Consider the following 25162-nt stretch of genomic DNA (forward strand, 5'->3'; position numbering starts at 1 on the left):
GTGGTGCAGACCATGGTGGAGCAGTTGTGGCCCTGCAGCCCATGGAGGACCATCGGGGTGCAGAGACCCACTTGCAGCCCATGGAGGAGCCCATGCTGGAGCAGGTGGATGCATGAAGGAGGCTGTGACCCCGTGGGAGGCCCAAGATGGAGCAGGGTCCTGCTGGAGACCTGCACCCTGTGGACAGGGAAGCCCACGCTGGAGCAGGTTTTTCCCGGGTAGGACTTGTGGCCCCTGTGGGGGACCCACGTCAGTACAACTCATTTGTGAAGGACTGCACCCCATGGAGGAGTGACCCACGGGACAGCAGTTTGGGGTAGAGCTGCTGCCCGAGGGATGGACTCACGCCGGAGAGGTCCATCAAGGACTGTCTCCCATGGGAGGGACCCCACGGGAGCAGGGGAAGGACTCCTCTCCCTGAGCAGCGGCAGAAACAACAACTGACCGTAACTCCCATTCCCCGTCCCCCTGCACTGCTGGGGGGGAGGAGGGAGAACATGGAAGGAAGGAGGAGTGGGGGGAAGGTATTTTTTAAGACTGTTTTATTTCTCTCTCTTTGCCTCTTATCCTGTTAGTAATTAATTTAAGTACTGTCCCCACTTGGAGTCTGTTTTGCCCATGAAGGTAATCAGTAAGTGACCTCTCCTAGCTCTTATCTCAACGCATGAATCCTTAGCTGTTTTTTTTTCTCTCCTCTGTCCAGTTGCAGAGGGAGAGTGAGAGAGTGGCTTTAGTGGGTACCTGGCATCCGACCAGGATCAAGCCACTACATACAGCTACATTAAAATCTAAATTTATTACACAACTACTTCTAAAACCTGTAAATGTTAAAAAATCCAAAAGAAAAGCTCTGAGGCATCAGTCTCTCCGTTAGAAATGGACAAAACTCAATCTTGTCCAATCTCTACCACTTATACCTAGCATTATACCAAAGGGATGACCAACATCTGCAGCATCGGGTCATGCAATGAGCTATTATACAAACAGTAACCATGTATATCAATAATATAAACAGTTGTTTTATCCAGGTCCAGTTCGGTAACCATGAAGTAAGTTTATAGAAGATATCTCCGTAAACCTAATGAGACATCCTCAGGAATTGTCCAATGTAGAATTTAAACTTGTTGCCAAATTTCAGCCGAATCTATAGTGCAAATCCAGCACTCACTATCATGAAGAATATTGGATACATTTTTACTAAGTCAAATGTAAATTTTGGTTCTAAATCTGAGTCATAGTTACTGACTGTACAGATAACATACACAGTAGAAACAGTTTAGGCCACATCCTCTTCGTCTGTGTCAGGCTCTGTTTTGCTAGTTGTTCCAGGAACTGAAGCTTTCTTAACTCTGGAGTAATGAAACCAGGGTCCTTTGCCAGCAACTTTGACTGCAGTGAGGGAAGTCAGCAGGACTTGGAATGGTCCTCTCCGCTTGGCTCGCAGTGGGTCACTGTCCCACCATTTAATGTAGACCCAGTCTCCAGGCTGGAATTGATGAGCAGGGGTGTCCAATCCTATGGATCTGGATAACTCGATGAATCTCTGGAGTTTCTGTAAAGTAGAACCTAGAGCCATTAAATACTTCTGTAGATCAACTTTCCCTCTCCTGTGAATGTCCCCTGGAACATGCGGAGCTTGGTATGGTCTTCCATACAATATTTCATAAGGACTTATGTTATCTCTCCACCTTGGTTGTATGCGAATTCTCAGCATAGCTGGAGGCAAAGCCTGAACCCATGACATGGATGTTTCCTGACAAATTTTACCAATTTGCATTTTAAGAGTACCATTCATATGTTTTACTTTGCCCCTTGCCTGAGGTCTGTAGGGAGTATGCAGATCCCAGGCAATTCCCAGGACGCAACAAACCTCCTTCACTACCATTGCAATGAAATGTGTCCCTCTATCTGATGACATTCCTAGAGGAACCCCAAACCTTGGAATTATATGGTTGAGCAAAGCTTTTACCACTTCCCTTGCTGTGTTAGTGCGACAGGGGTAAGCCTCAGGCCATCCACTGAAGGTGTCAACCAGTACCAGTATGTACTTGTGTCCCTCCCTGGGTGGTAACTCACCAAAATCTATTTGCCAATAATCTCTGGGAAGGTCCCCGGCCTTTGTTACCCCTAGCACCACTCTCTTGCTTGTATCAGAATTGTTTTGCCTGCAGATTTCACATTTACTTAAAATGGATTGCACGACTTGGGTCATACCTGTCCCTTATCACTACCTTCTTCAAATGTTTTAGAAGATTTTCTGTTCCCCAGTGGGTAGCCTCATGTTCCCGCAGAGCTATCTCCGGAAGGAGTTGGGGTGTGACCACAACCTGTCCTGTGGGTGTAACAGCCCATCCACCTTCTTTGATTTCAGCATTAAGGGACTTAATTAACTGGTGGTCTTTCTCATCATATTTTTGGGTGAACCCTGTCAGATTGATTTCCTTCTGTGGTATTACTGCTGGGATACCTTTTTCTGCAGCCCCTTTTGCTACCTGGTCGGCAAAATGATTTCCCAATTCGGGAGTTGTTTTCCCCTTTTGATGACCTCTGCAATGCATGATAGACACCTCCTCAGGTTTCCTAATACTCTGCAGGAGTGCATGGATTTGGTCTGCATGTTTGATCCCACTGCCTTGGGCAGTTAATAGCCCTCTCTCTTTCCAGATGGCTCCATGGGCATGTGCAATGCTGAATGCATATTTAGAATCAGTCCAGATATTTACCTTCTTCCCTTCGCTCAGTTCTAGAGCTCTTGTCAGTGCAATTAGTTCTGCCTTTTGGGATGACACATCCACTGGCAAGGCCTTCGCCTCGATTACCTCGTCCTTGGTTGTTACTGCATACCCTGTCATTCGTTTACCATCCCACTTGAAGCTGCTTCCGTCCGTGTACAGTTCCCAATCCGGGTTTTCCAGAGGCACGTCCTTCAGGTCTGGTCTGCTGGAATAGGCGTCCTCGGTGGTCTGCAAACAGTCATGCTCAGGCACACTGTCAGTCAATGTTGAGGACAGAAACATAGCAGGATTTACAGTAGATGTTGTTTTCAGGGTAACATCATCCTGTTCCAACAACACAGCTTGGTATTTAAGCATTCTGCTAGGGGACAGCCAGTGGCCCCCCTTTTGCTCAAGCACAACTTGGACTGCATGGGGTACATACACGACAATGTGCTGCCCAAGGGTGAGTTTTCGGGCCTCCTGGATCAGGATAAGAGTTGCTGCTACAGCTCTCAAACACCCGGGCTGCCCTTGGCTTAGTGTCTAGCTGTTTGGAGAAGTAGGCCACAGCCCTTCACTGGTTTCCCAGGGTCTGTGACAATACCCCCAGAGCAACATTCAGTTGCTCATATGTGAACAGTTCAAAAGATCTGGTAGTCCCAATGCTGGAGCTGACATTAAAGATTGTTTCAGCTGTTTAAATGCGGCTCTGGTTTTGTCTGTCCATGTCACGACTCCTTCCCTGGCCGCTTTTAGTGCTCCATATAGGGGTTTGACTAGTAACCCATAGTTAGGTATCCACAGGCGACACCATCTGTTATCGGTTACCTTGGCTGAACACCGGGTGTCCACCAAGACTCCACCCAACCCCCCCCAGAGGTAAAAGGAGGAGGGAAGGGGGGAAAGAAGAGGAAAAAAAACCTTGCAAAACCGAGCCTGCTGAGAAAGGCGGTTTTATATTTACACAGAGAGGGGAAAAAAAAAAGAACTATAAGCACTATACACACAGGGAAAACTGACAATAAAGACTACTTCCCCGCGGAAGGTGTTTTCCTCCTCCGAATAACAGTTGTCTATCCCGTGCAACTGTCCCAGAAGAGAGGGAGTTGTTTCCTTCTCGTCTCTTCATATCTGAGCTGACGTAACATGGTATGGAATAGCTTATTGGCTATCCTAGTTTCATTTCCCTCCCAGGGAGGGTTACAAACCCACTACACCATCCTACCATTCCTAGGAAAGCCTGCATTTCTCATATGGCGTGGGGCTCTGGATGATGACAGATGGCTTCTTTCCGGTCTGTGCTGAGTCGTCGATGTCCACGGTAGATCTCAAGCCCCAAATAGATGACTATTTCCTTTGCAACCTGTGCCTTTTCTTTCAAGACTCTATACCTGCTTAGTCACAAAAAGTTTAAAAGACTTACAATGAGCTGGATGCACTCGTCCCGACTTTTGGCAGCAATTAGTATTGTCCACATACTGCAGGACAACTCCTTCTGGCTGCTGCCTTCTCTAGTCCTCCAGTTCTTTTGCCAGTTGGTTTTCCAATATAGTCGGACTGTTCTTGTAGCCCTGGGGTAGAACCGCCCAGGTGAGTTGAGTTCTTCTCCCTGTTTCAGGATTTTCCCATTCAAAAGCAAAAAGCTCTTGACTGTCCTTATGCACGGGAATGCAGAAGGTGGCATCCTTGAGATCAAGCACAGTAAACCACCCTAAATCCTCTGTTAACGTGGTTAATAAGGTATAGGGGTTGGCCACTACTGGGTGTATATCCTCTGTTATTTTGTTGATTGCCCTTAGATCCTGCACCAATCAATAGCTCTTACCATCAGCCTTTTTTACCAGTAGGATGGGGGTATTGTATTTGGATTCACATTCTACCAATAACCCAAATTTAAGACACTTTTCAGTTATGGGTGCTAATCCTTTACGGCTTTATATCTTCAAAGGGTATTGTTTTTTTCTTACCGGTGTTGCTCCTGGTTTGAGTGTGATGCTTACAGGTTCTGCTTGCTTGGACCTCCCGGGACAATTGCTAGCCCACACTATAGGGATGACAGCATTCTCAACCTCTGTGGGGATCTCTCCATGGTTCTCCTGTATGAAAAAGGTAGCTACCTCGATATATTTAGTGTCAGGAATTATGACTTTTATTCCCCCCCCCCCTTGCAGAATTTAATTTCGGCTTCTAATTTCTTCAATAGATCCCTACACAGTAAAGGCTTCAGAGAGTTTGGCATGTAGAGGAATTGATGAGTTACCCAGTGCTTTCCCAATTTAAATCTCAAAGGTTTAAATAAAGGCCTTGTTTTGCTTGCCCCTGTAACACCAACCACTGTTGTGACTCAGTTTCCCTTCCTAAGTATTTAACACAGAATATGCTGCGCCTGTATCAACCAAGAATTCAACTTCTTCTCCCCCCAGCCTAGCTACAACCAGAGGTTCTGCTGGGGAAGAATCCTCCGGTCCCCTTCAGACACCCTGTCCATCCTGATCCACAGCCAGTTGAAGGACTGGGTTTCCACTTCTCTTCAAATCTGGACAATCCCTTTTCCAGTGCCCTTTCTTTTTGCAGAAAGAACACCGATTGTTCCCCTTATCATGCTGGCAATTGCATTTACAACACTTGCGGTGGACGCTGTGTTTGCAGTGTTCATGGCAGTTACTGCATTTGTGGGGCGTGTGGCACCCATCTGCCTCCACCTCCAGCGCTTTTGCCTTGCCTTTCTGATCCCTATTCCGATACATCTTCCAAGCTATATCCAACAAATCACCAATATCTTTCTTCTCACCTGCCTTTTGCAACTTTTTCCTTATATCATCTGCAGACTGACCTATTAACAAATAGACCAGGTGTTTTTTCCCAAGGTCTGAATCGATGTCCACATCTGTATACTTTCATATGACCTCTTTCAGCCTATTCAGGAAGTTTGTCAGGGATTCATTCTTGTCTTGCTTCTTCTCATACATTTTTGACCAATTTACTGCTTTTGGAATACCATGTATTAAACCATACACCACCCAATCCTGATAGCATTTCAATGCTTCCCTCTTTTCTGGTAAATTGGGATCCCATTTTGGGTCCTCTGGGGGAAATATATCCTTAAGTTCCCCTGTGAGTTTTCCAGATGCTAGTAGTAGCTCAATCCCAGACCGGGCAGCTCGCTTAACCATTTCCTTCTCCGTACTATCAAGTAATGTATCCATCATGACTTCCAGGTCATACCGGTCCGGATTTTGTGTTCTTATTGCTCTTTCTACATAATTAGCCACCTTTTCTGGGTTATCTCTATATGCCCCCACTGAGGCCTTCCATTGTTGTAACTCAACCAGAGAAAAAGGAACTTTTGTCAAAACTGGTCCTTGGTTACCCATGGCCTGTCTCAGGGGAGCCTCTATGACAGCTTTCTCCTTTTTTGTTATCGTTCTCCTAGCCACTGGGCTTGGATCCAACAGAGCCTCACACACCCTTCTCCCCCTTCCCCTGGCAGTTGCCATGGAAACCTTTGCCTTTGTTTTTGGTTTTACTATGGGAGCTCTTTCCTCCTCTGAGATGTTGTCTGATTCGTCATCAGAGGCTTCTGTACCTGTGTCAGTGAGATCACTGTCTTTAGTTTTGAATTTCATGCTCAAGGGGTCAAAGGGGGGAAGGCCCCACCTTTGCCTCCTTTCCGAGGCTGAGAATGATCTGCTTCTCTTTGGCATGCCTGTTCCCTGATGATATGGGGCAAAAGCTGGAAACGCCCCGGGTGCTGCCCCCTCCCTTCCGGAATGGGGAACCCTGCATACCAAGGGGTAGCAGTCGGAATGACCACGCCCCCCGTGTATCCGGTGGGAGGGTAAGGACGTAAGGGACTGGGAGGGTTCAAGGGGAAGAGGCGGCTCCTGATCCGCCCATAATGGCGGAGCTGGAGGCTCTGGTGTCGATTGGGGCGGGGACTCTGGCTGCAGGTGCCACCCCCGCTCCTCTTCCCACAGCGCCGGCAGCCATTTTGCGCGTAGCTGTCGAGGTATCGTGGGCAGTTGTGTCCGTGCTGGTCACAGCCGAGGGGCAGTCTGTGCCTGCCGCAAGTTCCCGCTCCATCCGTTGGACCCGTGGCAGCTCCCATCACTCTGGCGACTGCACCGGCAGCCGTTTGTCCCGTAGCGGTGGGTCCCGCCGCCGCCCCCATGGCGATGGCTCTGCTAGCTGCCGTGGCAGGCACCGTCCCCGCCGGTCTCGTAGCTCCCGCGATCCCTGTCGCTGCTGCCGGACTCGCCACGGTGACTCCCGTGCCAGTCCCAACCCTTGGCGGTCCCGCAGCTGGACCTGCTCCCACTTATTAATGGCCAGTCTTCGCGAACGAAGATTTGGGGAAAGGTCTTTTTACCTTTCCAGCCTGCGCAATGGATTTTTTTAGGTGAGACACAGCCTGCGCTGAACTGAGCCCACCCTTTAATCCTAAGGTTCATCTGCCGGGGCCAAGCAAACTTGGACAATGGCAGTGAGGTCCTCAGGACGTAGGTTTGTTTAGAGTGACCTTCTCATAGATGGATGGCCTTACAGGGCTAACGGGCTCCATCTGCCCGGGGGACTGGCTGGGATTCGAACCTGGGTCGCAGAGGTGAGAGTCCTGCATGCTAACCACTAGGCCACCAGGGGTCCCCACCTGCTCCCACTATGCCTGTGGCAACGCCGGCGGCAGCACCTACAGTCACACCTGCAACCCCTGCGGCCTCCTGACCAGTGCCGGCAACCATTCCCTCCTGTTCTGCGGCCCCGGTAGGACCCGCGCCCACTGCACCTGCGGCAGGTCCCAGTGCCACTGGTCCCGTGGCGCCCGCTCTCCAGCAGGAGCAGTCCCCGCCGCCCCAGCAACCGGGCCTGCTCTGGCAGCGCCCGCAGCCCTGGCAGGAGCGGCTGGGTATGTATAAACATTATGCTACAGGGTAAGGGATATAATACAGCTACATTAAAATCTACATTCACTATACATCTACTTCTAAAATCTATAAAAGTTAAAAAATCCAAAGAAAAGCTCTGAGGCATCACTGTATTGTATTTGTATGCAAGATCTTGAATAAGTTAACATTTTTATGTAAAATAGGCATATCTTATAATAGCATAGTTGACTAAATCTGTAGGTAGAAAGCATTTTGCTCTTAATGAATAGCACATGGAAAAGCTTTCTTCCAAAACAAATTCAACTTGTATGTTTTTAAGTACAGTATTTAAATTTGAAGTAGCTGAAGAAATTGTCAAGTGAATAGCTTCCTGGCTGCTTAAGCACAAAAGCAAAGAGATTTTTTTTAATGAGAACTGCTTATTCCTGTTTTTTTAAAATAAAACCCTGAGCAGCTTCCTGAAGCACCCCAGCACAGATCCTGATGTACTAAGTCACACTCCTCTGCACAGACTGTCCATGAGGCAACTGCAGCAATTCTTTAAGAGTGAAAAATAAAGCTGGGGTTGTGCAACTTTCCCTGGGAGGGGTGGGGGACATTCCTGGTGTTGAAGAGAAAGCTGTCAAGGCCTGACTATGTAGACTTGCTGTATGCTATGCAGGCTTCACAAATAATTCTTGGAGTATTGGGGAGAATCTGGGTAAACTTGTTGGAGAAGGCAAAGCTATGACTTGGCTACCTCATCATTTGAAATATCAGAGGGATCCACAGTGATTTCAGAGCTACCCAGCCTTTTTACCTCCTACCTCTGGGATTTTATTCTTGTACTGTCTTAATTGCTCCAGATCCTACTGCAGCCACCTCAGGTCTTATCTCCTGTGCATTGAAGATTAGGTTTAAAATAAAGCCTCTCAGTGTAGTAAAACTAGCACTCAGGATTTGATGTTAAGTGTGGAAGTGTGAAATGGCTTGCAGCTCTGTAGTATAGCAAGTGGAAACATTCTGGCGTGATGCTTTGTAGAGCTGGCGCCTTCACAGAGCAAGATTTGATTCTAGTAATTTAAGATGAGGTTTATTAACATGCTTTTGAGTTCTGTTGTGCTTGTCATCTAAAGTGCAATTACTCAGGCTTTGCTGTAACACTGAGCTTAAAACGTGGGCAGAAAGCCAAATTCTACACTTAACAAGCACTTTAAATAGAAAACTACCACACAACTGACCTGCAGGTACCTTTATGAGGAAAGCTGGTGTTTCTCACTGCTGGATGCTTCTTTGCTTTAATTGTGAATGCAGTGATAAATGCTGTTGTATACTTATTCACTAAAATCGTTTGGTCACAGCTTAATGTGATTGCCATGTAGAGTTGGAATTTCAGGCAGAATATATTCCTGCTCTAGTTTTGTTAACCTTGTATTAATAGGTACAGAGAAAGGAATACTCGGGGCTTTTTCCAATGACACTGTTAACCATGGCAAACCACCAAGGTTCACAGTATTAAAACATTTAGATCATTTTCTAGTGTTTAAGTATAGTAGTAGTCTGGTAGTGACAGCATGATATTTAACACAAATTATGAATTGACCCAGTTTGAGTTGGTTTTGTAGTCCATGCTTAATCCCATGTTGCCATGGTTACACCAATACTAGTATCTGTGCTAACAGATGCAAAACTAGTACAGTTGCAGCTGTAAATCTGTGTGCAAGTCACAGCAGTGTGAGCCATATAGACATAAAATTGGAAAGCTGTTCTCGAATGCCTTCAAATGCTGCTGGTAGCTTTGGTGGTAGAATTTAACCAAACCTGGCTTAACTGTTTCTGTTGGCTTATCACATATTTTATAAGATGTAATTTCTGATCAAATCTTTTGTTGTGATGCCTTCTTTTTTTTGGATCTAACATAGATGGATTGGAAGAAGGGGAGTGCTATACAGGGTCTTATTTCTCTACTTTTACTGCTGTGAAACTCGTAGAAACTGTATTGTGTCTTCTGAGGATTTAGCTGCTTGCAGAGCTCAGCTGAATTGGCCACCAGGTTTCATGGCTGCCACGGCAGGAGAGTCTGACAGCTTAAGCCTCACTTAATTAAAACATGCATATAGCTATGGGCATTATCCACTTACTAATTTCTCTGTGGAAGTTCTGTGATTTTTTTTTTTTTCAAAGACAATTCTATGAGCATGCATTTCAAGGCCTAGTTGAGTTTGATCAGTATTATAACAAATACTGAGTCACTGCTTCTCTTGGTAATGGACAACAAAGTAGAAGGAGACTTCTGTGAGTTACTGAAAGTGACAGCATAGGTGTGCATAAACCTGTTTTGGATGTGTATCTCTGTGATTGCATCTTTCCTTTCATTGCCTCAGTGCTCTGGAATTTAAGCTATTGGACTTCTTCCAGCTTTGCAGGAAGCCTCATTTCTGGGGGTATAATTAACACAAATCTGTTCTAATGACAGGAACTTGAGATTAAAAAAGGTCTCAAAGGCTACTAAAAGCTTAAAAAAAAAAAAGCCAGAGTTCAAAATGACTGTTTCTGGCATCTGACTTCCTAGAAGTCATAGTGAATGGAAGGGAAGCCCAGGATAGATGAGCTGAGGTGCTGGTATTGATTAAGTGGTTTTCCTGGAAACTGCAGTCACTTAAAAGTTCTAGGAAAATAAAAAGCAAAAGTTAAGATTGAGAAATGGTGATGGGTCAACAGAAGAACTCAGAGGAATGAGCAGCTTGAGGTTTGTACAAGGAATTTGTTAAAATTAGCTAAATGAAGAAGATTTTATTTGTTGAATTTTTTCATATCATCATGTTGTTTTGGAGGGCATGAGAGGCACAGTCCCCCCTCCATGCAGGGTGGGGGTAGGAAGGGGTGGGGGTCCCTGTGAGAAGTACTGCGAGAACTTAGGAAGGATAAAACTGCTGGTGCCACCAGAACTCTCTCTCTCTGGTTTCAGTAGGGGTACGAAAGCAGGAGCATGGTCAGGCTGCTCTCTCTCCTGCTGTGTTTTTTTTTTTTGGTTCTGGCTGTTCGCCCCACACCCCCATCTTCGCTGCCTGCGACAGCAACTGCCGCTTCCCATGCTCCCTGATGCTGCTGCCGCCGCTACTGCCTCGGAGTTGTGCCACAGCCCGTGCCCCTCAGAGTCACGCCGCCAACACTGCCTGGAGCCACTGCTTCCATGTCGCTGACATTGCTGCTGCCACCGGCACCTTTGACCAGAGCAGCTGCTTCTGCGTCGCTGTCCTTGCTGCCGGCAGCACTGCTGCTGCAGCCTTGCTGGGGGGACTCGAGAGCTCCTCTTTGTGAACCTTTCACAAGTCACCCGCTCACGCAACCATGACTCTACTCCGGCTACATCATGATCATGTGACCATGTTGGGACTGCGCCGCCATCTCAGCGACACAGAACTGAAAGAGTGATTTTAGGTGACATTTTCTGTTATTGTTTGTTTTTTGGTTTGTTCTCTGTTTTTAGTAAGTGTTATTAATTTTTCATACTTCACTCGAACCCCTCGTAATTTCAAATATTTTCGTAATTTGGGGGGGAGGGGTTTCTATTCCATCAGAGGTCCCACCTCCTGGGACATATTGTCAGTAAACCAAGACAATAATTTGGCGCTCAACATAAAGCAATGAGTGAAAAAGGGGAAAAAGAATAACAGTTTTGAATAATCCATTTGTATATTGGATATAGAACCCCTTAGGCATCATGTTGTTTGATTTATTCCTGTTTATGTATTCCTGCATATGTATTTTCCATCTCAAAAACCATCTCAAAATGGATTCTAAAGGCAAGGTAGCTGTGGCTATTTTTAAGTTTGTAACTTGAATTTGTGGGGTTGTAAATTCAATGCCTATAAGTCTCCTTTGGAATGTGTTTTCAGGGTTGTTTTCCTACCCTAACCTAAGCTGTTAGCATTGGGGATTTCATGATAATGGCACCCAATCTGGGGGAGGAACGCAGGGGAGCATTTTCTCCCAATTCTTCACCCATTTCTCCTTCAGGTCCGCCACAACAGTTTTTGAAGAGTTTAAATTCTCTCTAGATGTTAGAGATACCTTACTCTTTGTGGTATGTTTGGCAGTTTGCATTATGATGCTCTTTCTTATGTATGAAGGTAGGACCAAGATCTATCAGGAGTGTGTCCAGAAGCTCGCCCCAGGAGTGGACAGTTTTGAGTGGCATGGGTTGTGGGAGGGCATGGGTAAGTTCTTGGAGAATGTTTCTACTCCAATGACCTGGAAGTTCACCCTTGAACAACTGCAGGACCCTGTCAAGGTGATGAGATTGGTGAGGGAAAAGTACCACAGTAGATCTATGGAGGGGTAGCTTGTGGTTGCATGTGGAGCCCTGGTCACTGCCTACCGAAAGCTGCTCAGTATGGTGCAGCACCTCCAGGAGGAAAAGAAAGGGAACAAAACACCTGACACCATGGCAACTCAGAGTGTAACAAAACCAGAGGGACAACCCAGGCCAATAGAAGTTGCCCCATCCAAAAGAGAAAATATAAGACCAAATCAGTTCACCAGGTAGACGATGATGGGGAGGCAAGACCCTCACAAATAACAGACCCAGAGTCAGAAATAATCGCCAAATCCCTTTCGTTTGATAATCTCCACAACCTGAGGAAAGACATCACTCAATGACCGGATGAACCCATTCTGACCTGTTTGATTTGAGTCTGGGATCCTATGGGTGAAGCTGTGCTGCTTGATGGTACCGAAGCAAGGTATTTAGGATCCCTGTCTCAGGATGCGGGTATTAACCAGGGGTTTGTAAGAGAGTCAGAACCCCTTCATCTCTGGGCACAGCTTTCAAGAAGCGTAAGAGAGAGGTTTGTTTACAGAGATGACCTGCAGGGGCATCATCTTTGCACCTGGGAGACCATGGAAGATGGGATCTGATGCCTGAGAGAAATGGCACTGTTAGAGATACTTTTCACAAGGGACGGGCAATCCAATAGCGACCCTGACGAGGTCAAGTGCACATCACAGATGTGGTGGAACCTCGGACACGCGGGACCACCCATATATGCTAATTTCCTGGTGACAATGCACTGGAAGGAAAATCAAGAAACAGTGGGCACTATCTTGAGTAAACTCAGGACATATAATGAGATTGTCCATGCCCTGTTATGGCCCCCTAACTCTTCTGTAGAAAAATTAGTTGCAGACCTCTGGGCACTAACTGAGGAAGTAAAAAATGACCACAAAAAACTCAGAGAGGAGTTTAAAGAGAGCATTGTCCATGTCTCTTGCCGGTGCAAACTTAGGCCCCTGCTATCTGAAACAGGCGTCCCCTGGCTAGGGAGAGGGGGTACACCACATGGAACAACCTGTGGTTATTCCTACGCAAACATGGGGAAGACATGAGTAAATGGGGTGGAAAACCCAACTTTGCTTTATCAGCATGGGCACGGGAGTTAAAAGGAAAAATGGCCAGAAGCAATTCCATGAGGATGGATGTAGCCCCAGTCTCCCGTGGGCAAGCCCCTAGACAGAACCAGAGTGACGATAACATGTCTGATCCCTTAGAAGACACCTCCCGTAAGTACTCACAGGGAGAAAGCCACGATTACCAAGACCAGCATTAGAGGGGCGCTGCCTTTAGCCAGGTAGAGGCACGGGATAACCGTGTCTATTGGACTGTGTGGATCTGATGACCTGGCACAGGAGACCCACAAGAATACAGAGCTTTGGTTGACACTCGTGCACAATGCACTCCAATGCCATCAGGGCATGTGGGCGTGGAGTCTATTTCAATTGCTGGAGTGACAGGGGGTTCTCAAGAGCTGGCAGTGGTGGAAGCTGAAGCGAGCTTGATGGGGAAGGAAGGAGTAGCAGAGGCAGCCCATTGTGACTGGTCCAGACGTCCCACGGATCCTGGGTATCGATTGCCTAAAGAATGGGCATTTCAAAGATCCAAAAGGACATTGGTGGGCTTTTGGGATAGCTGCTGTAGAGACAGAAGGAATTAAACAGTTGAATGCGTTGCCTGGCCTCTCAGAGAATCCTTCTGCTGTGGGACTGCTAAAGGTTCAAGAACAGCAGGTGCCAATCGCCACTGCAACAGCACATTGTGGGCAATATCGCACAAACTGAGACTCCATGATCCCCATCCATAAGATGATCCGCAAGCTGGAGAGCCAAGGAGTGGTCAGAAAGAATTGTTCACCCTTCAACAACCCCGTTTGGCCCATCCATAAGCCCAATGGAGAATGGAGACTGACAGTGGGCTATCATGGCTTGAATGAAATTACCCCATCATTGAGTGCTGCTGTGGCAGACATGCTGGAGCTTCAGTATGAACTGGAGTCTAAGGCAGCAAAGTGGTGCCACCATTGACATTGCTAATGTGTTTTTCTCCATTCCTTTGGCAGGAGAGGGCTGGCCACAGTTTGCTTTCACCTGTTCTGACTGTTCACCTCACACCCCCCTCCTCGCTGCCCACAGCAGCAGCTGCTGCGGCTGCCGCCACCCCCTGCCACTTCCTGTGCTCCCTGCTTCTGCCCTTAACGCCTCAGAGTCATGCCGCTGCCCGTGCCACCTTGGAGTCATGCCATTGCCTCTGCCTAGAGCCACCGCTTCCATGTCACTGTCGTTGCTGCTGCCAGTAGCAGTTCTCTTGTAATGATAGTGTGTCTGACTGCCCTCTTGTTGCATGAAGCAAGATCTTTTGGGGAGAAATGCTTACCTCCCAGAGTATATTCATTCCCAAAAAAGTGACAGATGGATGTACTGGTACTACTGGAGTAATTAATTTTGCAGCCATACTGTTCAATGTAGTAATACAAATATTGCAGCAAAACCTAGTGCAAAATAAATCCTGCATGCAAGCAAATGTGAGAATTGTATTCCATGTCAGGCCTAAATTGCAGAGACCATGTGTGTTTTGCTAATCATGATTGCACATGCTGTTTTGTGGTTCTGTAGGTAAAACTGGTAGGTTCGAATCTTTTTCTTTCCTTATGGAGCATTTAATTCTTTCACCTTTGCACAAAAACAAACCCCACAGAAAGCCTGAGTGAATAAAACAAGCAGAGTTTGAGCCAATTGCATATCAGCTATTTCTACTGTACCTGTGTTAAAAACTGTGGCTAAATATCTTCTAACTTTCTCTACTATTAATGTAAGCTAGTGTTACAGTTAATAGTTGATTGGACTTCTGAAGCCTTTGTAAGTTAGAGGGAAGTTTTCCTTGGTGAGTGACATCAGCTTCTGTAGTACTGAAATGCTGAAGTAAAAGAAATTGCAGTCCCTGGTATAATGCCGGTACTGATGGTAGGTTTATGAATAGCTATTGCTGAAGGAGCAATGGCAAAAACTCCTGTTTAGGCTTTCACTGCCTTTCTGGTTTATAAGCTTTTAACCTGTCTCACATCTCCCTCTGACCATTCAAGGTGTTATTACAGTGAAAGTGCTAATCTCAGATACAGGACTTCAGACTTTTTAAGACTTCTGAAACTCCATCTGATACTATGATCAACAGATTAAGGTTCACAAATCACCTCTCAAAGTAGTGGTACATTTTCCAAATATTTCCTATCATGGGCAAAGAAAATTTAATAAAAAGAGTGAGGGAGTATGGGATGAAACGTAGTTCACATCAGGTGATCCATTTGAATACTGTACCAATAGTGGGCTGGTCTGTTGTTTGAATCTGCTATTTTATTCTTTCTTTATTTTTTTTTTACTGTCTACTTTCACATTTTTTGCAGCTAAAAGTTAGAACAAGGCCTGGTACAATCAAAACTACCCTCTTGTCTAAATGAAGTTTCATATAGAGAGCTTTATAAACTAAGCACATGAGTAGTCTAGGTTTTCTGAAGAGAGCATATGGAAGCTGGCACCAGCTGGAGATGACTTGGTAATTATAACTCCTTTGTCTGAATCCTTCTGCCATTTCATAGGGCTAATTATAAATTAATCTGCTCTTTGTGGATGCAAGGAAGGCAGGCTGCTAAGAATATATGTTTTCTGCACATCTTTAATTATTCTATCAGACTTTTACTGGACCCAAAGCTTGTGATCCAAGGTATGAGATCAAAGTGGTTAAACTCTTCTAAAAGGAATGAATAGTCCTACCACTTGAGACAAACCTTCTTCTAAATGGAGAAGGATCTATATTCTCTGGCTGATCTGTTTTAGGACAGGACAAGGCAAACATATTGAAGATCTTTGGTTTGGGTTTTTTTTGTTTGATTGGTTTTGGTTTTTTTCCTCTAGCTCCAGTTAGTAGCTGGTTACTGAAATCAGCAGAGTTGCTCACTTAGGTGTTTCATTGTAATGGTCTGGGCGTTTCATTCACGTGACACCCTCAAAGTCAGATCACAACTTCTGTGACTTTAATGTTTCAACTCTAATTTAATGTGTTGCAAGCCTTTGTGAATATAGATCAGCTAAAGTTTGGTGTGAGTTGCCTTTGTTTCAAGATAAATGTAATATACAGTCGTACAAGCTTACTAAAGCTTGAACCTGAGCAAGTGAAATCCAGTTTGATTTTGGTTTTTGTAGGCTGATCCTTGGTACAATTTAACTAACAGTTGCTAGAACAGTGGGCATGGTTTCAACTGCTTTATGCTAAGCAAAACATTTGGAAAGATCAATTTATCTCTGATATAGTGGTTGACTCATGCCACAATACTTGGTACTTCTATAATCCTTTTATAAACTGTTTTATCCTAGCTAATGTAATTGTGGATATTCTTATTACCCATATAATGCCTGGGACCCCTGGTAGCCTAGTGGTTAGGATGCAGCACTCTCACTGCTGCGACCCAGGTTCGATTCCAGGTCCCCCGGGCAGATGGAGCTCGTTAGCCCTGTGAGGCCATCCATCTATGAGAAGGTCACTCTAAACAAACCTACGTCCTGAGGACCTCACTGCCATTGTCCAAGCTGGCTTGGCCCCGGCAGATGAACCTTAGGATTAAAGGGTGGGCTCAGTTCAGCGCATGCTGTGTCTCACCTAAAAAAAAAATCCATTGCGCAGGCTTGAAAGGTAAAAGACCTTTCCCAAAATCTTCGTTCGCGAACACTGGCCATTATTATATAATGCCTAATCCCTTTTGAATTCTTCTAAACTGTTGGCCTTAATGTTGCTTAGCAATAATTAGCAAAATATAGGTGGTTTGTGTGTATTGTTTAACTCTTGAGCAAACCTTTGAAATTTTGTTTGTGCTGACCTGTTAAGCTTTTATGTTGGTAGTACTTCCACTGCTGAACGGTGAATGGGAACCTGTTCAGACTGATGCTTGCATCGGCCTGATTGCCAGTCCTGAGCTCAGATCTTTTTTTAAGCTTGTCTTCCTAGTTCTTGTTGTGTTTCCACTTGACATGGCAGGACTTTAAGAGTACTTTATAGCCTCCTTCACAAAGTATGGAGTATTTAGTAGGAAGCTTTCCATTCACAAAGAAAATGGAGCATCTGTGTTCCTTTAATGCAGATTTGGGATCCGGCAATGGAACTCCCATTCTGCTTTCAGTTTAACCATGCTGCTCTTACATGTAGCTATGGTAAAGAAGGAATGGTTGTTGTCTAGACATTTTGGATGTCTGATCTGAATGTTGTTTAGCTCTGCTAGGATAATGGAGAGGACTTCACTTTGTGATTTTGATTCCCTGTTCTTCCTTAGGTGCATTTATTCTAGGCAAGTTTGGTTGTTCAAGGTCAATGTTCTAATTAAAAACAAGGAATAACACGGGCTTCTTAAATAATCCCTATTATGCTTTTTTTGCAATATTTTTAGTCCATATAATCTTGTCCTGCAACTCTATCACAGTTTTGGAGCAGTCTGTGGTAAGCAGGGTAAAGACCTAAAATTGTGCAGAGGTGCCTGAAATGTCAACAACTTCAGTATGGAAGAGTGACGTTAAGGGCTATCTCACTTAAGTGCTCAGCTTTGTAGTGGGTTCTACCATTTTGTGTTTGGGGACAACTGTGCCCTCTTCAGGACTTTGGCTTCTGTAAGAAATGAAATATGTGTCTCAGCCAAAAGTACTGACCAGCCTTGGCTTTATTGCTTGGAGATGGGTTCAATTCCTTCTTCGTCTTGAAGAGACTAAACCCATATCTTCTGGGGGTTTTATGGAGTAACAGTTATCAGGCTGTGAGTTTATACTGGGGAATCCTTCATTCCCTTGTTGAAACTTTTGCCTCCTGGGCTCTTGGCTGCATAATGGGGTAGGGCCAAAACCCAGCCAGCAGTAAGGGAATGTGCCTCTGGTAGCCTAAGGTGCTCAACTGGAAGGAGGGCTTGCTCCTGTTTATTGGCTCACTTTCCAGTATGAAATATTTATAATCCTGACATTTTTTTCTGAGCTTTATGTTCTGAGCAGTGTCCTGGTTCCAGCCAGGACAGGGTTGCTTTTTGCAGTAGCTGGGAGGGGGCATGGCCAGGATCCAGAGGTTATTCTATACCACCTCACATCATTGCCAGGGGCAGGGGGAAAGGGACTCTCACTTTCAAGGAGAAGGGGTTCCTACCAGTCAAGAAAAATATGGTGAGGGGAGCTGTCTGGTATTATTTACTGTCATGGGCTTTCCATATGAATCCTTTCTTTTTTTATACCTTTTGTTATTAATATTGTTGCTGTTACTGTTTGTTTTCTTATCTCATTGCTGTTTCCAGTAAATTGTTCTTAACCCATGATCTTTGCCTTTTGTGCCTCTAATTCGGAAGGGGGGGGAGGGGAAGTGGCATATGGTTTTAGTGGGAGTACTTAATTGGAGAATACCATTCCTAAACCAGGACAGCAGTCAGGCTCCTTTTGTCTTCTGGCTTGGACTTTTGCATTCCTGTTTGGGCAGTGCCCTTTAGAGTAGGGCATCCACCTGGAAGGTGGAGGATGCAAGTTAAAGTGCCTTTGGACCAAATGCCCCAGTGCCAGCTGACTGAAGAAGATGTCCCAATTTAACCTTTCTTGAGGAAAATAAGACAATTATCTGAACTAAATGCATGGCAAAGGTGGTTATGTACAGGATTTCAGGCTCTGAGTCAGCCTCATACAGATACCTGCTTGTAACCTTGAGTTCAGTATTAAATTCAGAGTTCAGTGTTCAGGACGTGTCAACATTTCCTTCCTTATCACTTCTCTTAGGCAGCTCACAAAGCATTATTGAGAAGGGATATATGGAGAATTCTGGGTTTAGACCTGGAGTTTCCCAGGGTGGGTCCCTAGGTCAGTCCTGGCTCCTGAGATGCACTTCCCAAGGACCAGACTTGTAATGCTCACCCATGCAATGCTTATCATGTCACTCCTGTTCTACCAGTGTCCAGAAAATCAAAGGATGAGCTATTAATTTTCTTCTCGATGATGCCGAAAACTCAGAGTGAAGAACTGCTCAGAGACTTTTTGTCTTTGAACAGCAAGGTATTTATTGCAATACAATGTTGGGAGCGAGGCAGGTCACCCTGCACAAACTCGCTTGAAGGCACCGCACAAAATCAAGGGTTTTATACAGTTTTACATATATGATTACTTGCATATTCATATGATTACAACATCTATCTATACATATTAATGATAGGTGGAATCTAGGCGGAGCTTAGGGCGGTGCTTCTCTTGGCACTGAATTTTGGGGGTACATCTGGCCTTCGGCCTCAAGTCAGGGGTCTTTTTCTCATTGATACCTGCTCAGCTGGTGCTAAGAAAAAACTCAGAAGCAGTTAATTAGGGGTGAGATAAGGAAAGGGTTTAATTGTGCCAAGGCAATAGATGTTACAGGACGTGCACAGGCTGTGCCTGAGATATTACATTTTATAACAATATCTGTCCAATCCCAAGTGTGTCCACCCTGTTACTTTTGCCCTGATCCACCCCCGACCCACCTCCTGGGAATTGGGTCTGGGGGCTTTTGAGACCCTCTCTTTATCATCTTCTTCGGGGCACAGAGGGTACACAGTTACCCAGTTCTTGACTCTGTTCTGCGGTTTAGGCCAAGATACAAGCATTCTCCAAACAGAACAGGCCTTGCCTTGACAAGAGATTAAACATTTCTACTGGATTTGGGGGTAGGAGTGATATAGGGTACATGGAATGGGGTAAGAGGGTTAAGGAATGTGTAAACTAAGGGGTGCTACAGGGTAGAGGGATAAGGGCTGCTGCTTTTAAAATCTACTACTTATAAAACTTATAAGGCTTACAAATATTAGAAAAATAAAAAACCATTAGGGGCTTAAGGCATCATCATCTTTCTCATTCTGACCTTCTTACCTTTCCATTGTTCTTGTCCTAACTACTGAAGCTTGCAGAAAGTCTTGGCTCCAAGCCTTTTTCTCCTATTCAAATGTCCACCTTATCCTAATTTATTACCTTTAGGTTCATTGTATACTGTTTCTAGCATTCTTCTAGGTTTAGGTCCAGTGAACAGAACAGAACAGCTCTTAGCAGCAGAACAGGTGTTTGGAGGTTTCTTAGCAGGCCAAGATATCTCAGTTAACTCTTTTAGGCCTGGTTTTTGTTTCATGGAGAGTGCAGTATCTTTTTTACCTGGGTAAACTTATGTGCTTATCTTTTTGGAGGACACTTGTATTACATATAGGATAAGGAGGTAGTCTCTGTGCTATGTATTTATGGGGGAAATACATGAGAAAATCTTTCTGTGTAAAAGGATGATGACTTTAAAATCTGTCCGTATAAACACTTTGTCATTGGCTGAGGTGTTTTTTGGGTTGTTGGTTTTGGGGTTTTTTTGCATATTTTTAAGTTTTTATGGTGAAATTTTCGGATTAGTTTGCTATAGTCAATTGTCTCTTGGATGAAGCTGTGATTTTTAAAGACACCATTTCCCATTGGAAGCAACTTTAATGTCCTATGATACGAGAATGTCAGATCAGTCAGTGTTTAATTTGCAAATTGAAAATCTTGCTGTTTTGGCTTTTTGTATTAAACTACTGAACTGTAAGGGTAATGAACTAATGAGGCAGACTTCCATGATCATTAATCTGATATTGCACTAGCTGTGTTTATAGCTAACCTTTCACAGTAAAAAAGCAAATGGGCAATGTGTTACCTTATATATAATTAGATATGCTTATTTTGGAGATTAGAGCAGAAGCATTAAAAAACCCCTATACAATACAGGCTGCAGTGCCCAGTGCAGAAGTGATTGTACAATTAACGTGAGCTCTGCAGCACATACAGCTTAGTGCACAGTATGGGTTACCCTGCTTTGGATTTGCTGAGGAAAATTTTTTTCCCCCTACTGATGTGAAAATGACAGCATTTTAATCCTGATGGCTGCAGCCAGTAAGATAGCCCTATGTGAAATATGAAATCTGGTGTCCACAGGCATACTATCCTCAAGGATTGGACAGCATTGCAGCAAACACAAAGCAGCTTGTGTTGTGTATATAATTGCTTGGATACTTCTAAGGTCACTTCCTGTCATAGGTTTACTTGTTCTAAAAGACCAAGCAGGGAATTTTTCTTTCCCTGCCTCACTCTAAAAGAAAGATGTTGAATGGGGGAGGGTGGTTTGCCTTGGGTGATTGATCTACACAAAAGAACTAACTAGCAGGCCCGCATTCTAAGCTGATGGCTCTCTCTAAGACTGTGGGGAGGGGCGATGAGTTTTTTTTTCTTCTCGGAAATGGGGACACTTCACTTTTGCCTTAACTCAGGCAAGGTGCGTGTTGGAAAGGCTCCGAGGTCGTTTTATTCTTGGCCTGGTCATCTGGCAGTTTTCTGGCTCTGGTTTGCCTTTGTTTCCTGCGCCCTGTTCTGCCCCCAGCCCAGACCTGCTCGGACTTCATTGGAGAGGATTGATCCATCTGCAAAGGAACATTTTGGGGAGGAGGTTGCCCTTTCCCTCCTCCGCTCCCATGTTTGGCAGCGGTTTGTGCTCGTTGACGAAAGTGGGGAAATCCTGGCCACAACCAGCTGCAGACAGCATGAGTTTCATTGGAAGAGCCCCCTTTTTCCCCTTTTCCCCTTCCCCTTCTTGGTGTGGGAGGGAATCTCCATTGTCAGTTTCTCCTGCTCACTGGGGCCTCATGTGGTGATTGTCAGAGCCCAACAGCACCCCCTGCTGGCCAACACCAAGCACTGCAGGCTCTGCTCCTCCAGAGATCCAACAGTGCCCCCTGCTGGCCGTGGTTAGAATTGCTCTAAAAAAGCAGAAAGTACTGAACTGCTTCCCTTTTTGAGGGGGGTTTTTGGGTACAGGATCATTGTTTTGGTTGTTTTTGTGTTCTTTTGTTGTTTTGCCAATTGTGGTGGTTTGAAACTCCCAAGAATCTAATTTCTAAGTTCAAGCCCCCCCTCCCACAATTTGCCCCTGTGAGAGGGTATAGTGATGGCGTGGACTTGATATCTTCCTCACCTCATGTGGAGAGTTTTCAGACAAAACACATCTATTCAGTATTGGGGGAAGGGGGAAATATTTACAAAGGTTTATTTACATGCATATATATATTTACATTAAATTAAATTTCTCTTTTTCTTCAATAAAAGTTCAAGAAGAAAAGAGAAAAGTCTGTCACTGCTCAGGCCACAGTTCCTTCATTTCAGTTTTTTATGGCAGCAGATTTAAGTATGGCAGTCAGGATTTTTGTTCTTACTTTGTGGAAATTCCAACCCCAAGCCCGAACCTTCGGGGGATTTCCTTGGAGACCTTCACTCCTCTTGGGTTAGAACATTTCAGACAGCTTTCAGTTCAGTCTCACCAAAGCTCCTCTGCTCTGTCTCAGCTTACCAGCACAGTAGCAGCAGCAGCAGTGGGGGCAAGGCCACCTCCTCCGCATTCCGTCCTGGTTCAGCTCTCAGGACGACTCCAAGTTTTTCAGCTCCTTTCTCTCTCTCTCTAGCTGCTGCTGCATTTTGGGACTCCCTAAGGGTTTGGAAGTCCACCCCTCCTCTTCAGGAGGTCTCTGAGTTTTGGGAAAGTGATACAGTCTTACCCCAAAACCGCTCTGCTGAGTTTTTCTCTGTTTTGTTGCTGGTTCTCCCTCCTGCAGGAACATCTCTGCGTCTCTCAGCCGGCTTCACGTTATCTCGCTGCTACTGGCTATCTTTTTTGCTTTCAGCAACGGTTGTCTCTGTTCAGGGCTGCTCCGCTGCCAATTTCAATGTCTTCTGCTGCTGCTGACAGTAAGGAAACTTGCAGCTCTTGATTACGGGACCCGGTCCAGCTTTGACACTATACCGGGTCTCCGGTAGCCTCAGCTGGGGGCTGGGGGCCCTTGGCCCCCAGAGGGGCTCACTGGCCCCCTGCTTCCTCCTGGCTCAAATCATGGCTACCTACCTTCTAAACTATCTTCACCACCTTCTTCTCTGTTTCTGTGGGTATGTAATTTCTGTAGGGTGCATGTGAACTTTCGATTGGTCCAGTATTATCAGTGCGGCAAACCATTACTACCCCAGAGAAAAGGTTTTTCAAACCACCACACCAATACACATATATCCTTTCATAAAGGGCTGTTATTTTTCCTTTCTGCATACTTCCTCAATTGGAGCCTCTTAATTTCGGATTTACAATTGCTTAGAGGGAGGAGTTTGGTCTTCCTCATAACTCATCCTCCTTAGTGTGCTGGTTTACAGGTAAACCGGCAGGAGAAATGAACACAACTCCAAAGAGATTATAAGTCAGAGTTACAATTTAATAAAAATAATACCATAAATACAATTATATGGACAAACAATTGGTTTAACCCACAATACCCAGATGTATAACCCAGCACCCTGGGGCACAAACAGAGTGGTGTTCGTTGGCCCCTGTGCTGAGCCCCACGTGGTTCCCCTGAGTCCAGAGTAAAAGGAAAGGAAAACCTGTTGGTGAGAGCGCTGGTTGCAGTCTGGTGGAGGGTGGTGATCGCAGGTCCTTGAGCAAAAACAATCCCTTGGATGGGTTTGCCTTTGCTTGAGGTGGGACTAATCCTAACATACCTTTCATATGCACCACGGGGACTTTATCTCCATCTACAGTATGCAAGGGTTCTGATTGGGCAGGGCCAGCTCGAATGATGAAGCCTCAGGTGTTGACCAACCAGGTGGCCTTTGCTAAATGCAGCTCCCAGTGTTTGAAAGTCCCTCCACCCAGTGCCTTCAAGTTGGTTTTCAGCAGTCCATTGCACCGTTCAACTTTTCCAGCAGCTGGTGCGTGGTAGGGGATATGACACACACACTCAACGCCATGCTCTCTGGCCCAGGTGTCTATGAGGCCATTCTTGAAATGGGTCCCGTTGTCAGACTCAATTCTCTCCGGGGGGCCGTGCTGCCACAGGACTTGCTTTTCAAGGCCCAGGATGGTATTCCGAGCAGTGACGTGAGGCACGGGGTATGTCTCCAGCCATCCAGTGGTTCCTTCTACCATGGTCAGCACGTAGCGCTTGCCTTGGCGGGTTTGGGGAAGCGTGATGTAGTCAACTTGCCAGGATTCCCCATACCTGTATTTCAACCACCGTCCACCATATCATAGAGGCTTCACCCGCTTGGCCTGCTTGATGGCAGCACATGTATCACAGTCACGGATAACCTGTGAGACTGTCCATGGTTAGATCCACCCCTCGGTCACGAACCCATCTATATGTTGCATCTTTCCCCTGGTGACCGGAGGCATCATGGGCCCATCAAACCAGAAATAATTCTCCCTTGTGCTGCCAATCCAGATCTACCTGAGAGACTTTAATCCTGGCAGCTCGGTCCACCTGCTCATTTTTATGCTGCTCTTCATTAGCCCGACTCTTGGGTACATGAGCATCTATGTGACGGACCTTCACGCTCAGCTTTTCTACCCGGTCAGCTCTGCAACCAGACTTGGCCCACCTTGTCCTTTGGTCGCTTCTGCAACTCGCCGTGTGGGACTCCATACAGCTGCCTTCCATTTTTGATTTGTCCTTACAATGCGACAGGAGCCATCCGTGAAGAGAGCATATTGCTTTTCATCTTCTGGTAGCTGGTTATATGGTGGGGCCTCCTCAGCCTGTGTCACCTGCTCCTCTTATTCTTCAGAGGATAGTCCGAAACTCTCACCTTCGGGCCAGTTGGTGATAATTTCCAGAATCCCAGGGCGACTAGGATTCCCTATCCGGGTTTGCGGTGTGATCAGAGCGATCCATGTGGCACTGGTGGCGTGATGTGTAGAAGGAGCTTTTCCCTTGAACATCCAGCACAGCACTGGTAGTAGGGGTGCCAGGAGGAGCTGCACTTCAGTGCCGATCACTTCTGAGGCAGCTCGAACTCCTTCATAAGCAACCAGGATCTCTTTCTCAGTTGGGGTATAGATGGCCTCAGATCCTTTGTATCCCCGACTCCAGAATCCCAGCGGTCGTCCTGAGGTCTCCCCAGGCACTTTCTGCCAGAGGCTCCAAGAAGGGCCATTCTCCCCGGCTGCAGTGTAGAGCACGTTCTTCACGTCCTGTCCTATCTTGACTGGCCCAAGGGCTACTGCATGGGCAATCTCCTGTTTAATCTGTTCGAAGGCTTGTTGTTGTTCAGGTCCCCATTGGAAATCATTTTTCTTCCGTGTCACAAGGTAGAGAGGACTTACAATCTGACTGTACTTGGGGATATGCATCCTCCAAAAGCCCATGGCGGCTAGGAAAACCTGTGTTTCCTTCTTGCTGG

The 25162-nt window shown here is 45.7% G+C and overlaps 1 protein-coding gene across 1 annotated transcript in view; it reads left to right on the forward strand.

Annotated features, from left to right (window-relative positions):
* Positions 1 to 25162, forward strand: part of LOC113960654 (ubiquitin-conjugating enzyme E2 R2) — a 108428-nt gene that overhangs the window by 17174 nt on the left and 66092 nt on the right. The window lies entirely within an intron of this gene.

The sequence above is a fragment of the Neopelma chrysocephalum genome, unplaced genomic scaffold (genome assembly GCF_003984885.1).
Source record: "Neopelma chrysocephalum unplaced genomic scaffold, ASM398488v2 Primary Assembly neopelma1_96827, whole genome shotgun sequence".
Classification (NCBI taxonomy): domain Eukaryota; kingdom Metazoa; phylum Chordata; class Aves; order Passeriformes; family Pipridae; genus Neopelma; species Neopelma chrysocephalum.